The 2,801-nt window shown below is 47.3% G+C and overlaps 1 pseudogene; it reads right to left on the reverse strand.

The window, feature by feature from the left end:
- Nucleotides 1-307: 307 nt before the first annotated feature.
- LOC105710456 (induced myeloid leukemia cell differentiation protein Mcl-1-like) lies at nucleotides 308-1,344 on the reverse strand (annotated as a pseudogene).
- Between the last annotated feature and the right edge of the window lie 1,457 nt (nucleotides 1,345-2,801).

Here is a 2,801-nt window from a genome sequence, read left to right on the forward strand (position 1 = left end):
CTTAACAAGGAAATTAAGTCTTTCCACCCTACCATCTTCACTAAATCTAAAAGTCCTCCTCCATAGCCTCCCAAACAAAGTTCGCTTCTTGCTGAAACTGAACTTTGCTTCTTTCAGACAGTGCCTCTTCAATCAAGGGGGAGATCTTTTCCCATGTATTTATTCTTGTTAGCCATAATGCGTTCCACTTGGCTAGGTTGCTAGAGCGCAACTCTTGGAAGTCACAGCTTGGAATCCAGCTGATGTCACAGATGTTACCTGGTTTTGGTGGTTGTGGTTGGTTAAGTCAACTATTGCACTTACAAGCCTATCTTATTAGATATGCCAAATCAGTTCCTACTCCAGCAACACCTGCAAAAGCCAGCAGCCCATTTCTGATGCCACCTTCTAAGTCCTCTACACGGAAGAACTCCACAAACCCATCCCAGCCTATATGTTTAGCCAGTCCCGTTTTGTCCTAACGAGAATATCTGATACTTTCTGCTAATGGTTCGATGCAACTTTCTTGGTTTATGGTCTTCAAGTGTTTGGCCACAAAGGCACCAAAAGAACTGAGTCACAATCCTACCCCAGTTTGTTACGCCGTAGCTGAAAACATGGCCCTCACTCGAGACAAAGATTTGACATTGTCTTCATTTTTGTTGTCCAGATTCCGAAGCATGCCTTGTAAGGCCATCTCGTGGTTGCGGGGCACGCCTTCCCCAACCCCTCGTAAGGTCTCCAGCGCCTTACTGTTGGCGGCCTCAGACCTGCCCATTGGCTTTGTGTCCTTGGCGCCAGTCGCCTGCTACCCAAGGTACCGAGAGATAATCTCCAGCGACTGCCAGTACAACTCGTCCTACTCTGACCCGTACGTACTGTAGCCATTTCCAGCCTCCCCGACCACCTCCAGCAGGGGCAGGACAGCCGGCCGCTTCCCGAGAGGCTCCGGCTCGTACTCGTTCAGCTCTTCTTCAGGCGACATGATGCCGTCAGCTGCCGGAGCTTCCATTTCCTCAAGCCGCAAGCCGGCGGCGCAGCTTCCAATTCCTCGAGCGGGGCGCCGCGGGTGGGCACGAAGAACAGCAGCCTCGAGAGGGTCTCAGTGACGTCAGGACCTCAGCGCCAATGGGCGGCGGCCGCACGGCCCTCCGGGCGTCAGGCGTAAGGGCAGCCAGGGTTAGCGCTGGTGCTTCCACCAATCACCGCGCCGGCCTCGCCTCCCACTTCCTCTCTCTGGGCCGAGGCCTCCTTCTCCATGGCCAAAAGCCGCGGTCCTGGAGGGATGGCACCGCCTCTGCCAGCCCCGAAGCCGGCCCCTCAACAGTAGAGGTTGAGTCTGATTACCACTTGGAAGCCAAACATCGCCAGTCTCCGCTGCCACCCGGCTGAGAAACGGGAAGACCCTGACTCCTTACGGGAAGAAAGCTGAAGTGAGAAATTTGTTTGTTTATTCAACAAGGGAAAGTTAGATAAGGGTGTTTTAGTTGAAGTTTCCCCAGCAGTCATTAAGTCCATTGACTGGAACCAACAAAGATTACTTATGTTGGGAAGCAAATCACCTCTCTCTCTCTCTATGGGCCAACAGGAAATCAGAACATGAGAACTACAATCATACCTCATGCAGGCCTTCTTCCCTATTCTTTAGGAATAATGGAGGAGCTCCAGAAACCTACCTCATCCTAGACCCCAATACTCAGCATCCAGGAATGACTATCCCCTTTAGGACTAATCACATTATGTCTTTTATTGGTGCTTGAATCTGCTACAACAAAGTCAAAGATGATACACTGTAAATTTCAAAATAACTAAGAGTAAATTTCACGTCTCACTAGAAATAATGATAGGTAGGCAAGGTAATAGATATGTTGATTACTTTGATTCAGTCATCCCACATTGTATACATGTATTAAAACATTACATTGTACCCCATAAATGTATACAATTATTTGTCAATTTTTTTATTATACTTTAAGTTCTGGGGTACATGTACAGAACGTGCAGGTTTGTTGCATAGTTATACACATGCCATGGTGGTTTGCTGCACCCATTACTCCGTCATCTACATTACATATTTCTAATGCTATGCCTCCTCTAGCCCCCTACCTCCCAACAGGCCCCAGTGTGTGATGGTCCCCTCCCTATGTCCATGTGTTCTTATTATTCAACTCCGATTTATGAGTCAGAACATGTAGTGTTTGATTTTCTGTTCTTGTGTTAGTTGCTGAGTATGATGGTTTCCAACTTCATCATGTCCCTGCAAAGGACATGAACTTATTCTTTTAATGGCTGCATAGTATTCCATGGTGTATATGTGCCACATTTTCTTTATCCAGTCTATCATTGATGGGCATTTGTCAAAAAAATTCTTAAATCCCACATTCCCAGCTTACCAACTATCCCCAATTCCCTACTCCTCATCTTTCCAAAGTTCATAAAATTCTTCCACTCTGTATTCATAACTTCAGTTCATTATCAGTAAAATCTGCTGTTCTTGAACTATTTCTGAAAATTCCCATTACTGTTTTGCTCTTAAGAAAAGCTGACTAACTTTGGGAGGCCGAGACGGGTGGATCATGAGGTCAAGAGATCAAGACCATCCTGGTCAACATGGTGAGACCCCGTCTCTACTAAAAATACAAAAAATTAGCTGGGCATGGTGGCACATGCCTGTAATCCCAGCTACTCGGGAGGCTGAGGCAGGAGAATTGCCTGAACCCGGGAGGCGGAGGTTGCGGTGAGCCAAGGTCGCGCCATTGCACTCCAGCCTGGGTAACAAGAGTGAAACTCCATCTCAAAAAAAAAAAAAAGAAAAGCTGACT

The sequence above is a fragment of the Aotus nancymaae genome, unplaced genomic scaffold (genome assembly GCF_030222135.1).
Source record: "Aotus nancymaae isolate 86718 unplaced genomic scaffold, 86718_ANA_hifiasm-v0.15.2.pri h1tg000007l, whole genome shotgun sequence".
NCBI lineage: Eukaryota > Metazoa > Chordata > Mammalia > Primates > Aotidae > Aotus > Aotus nancymaae.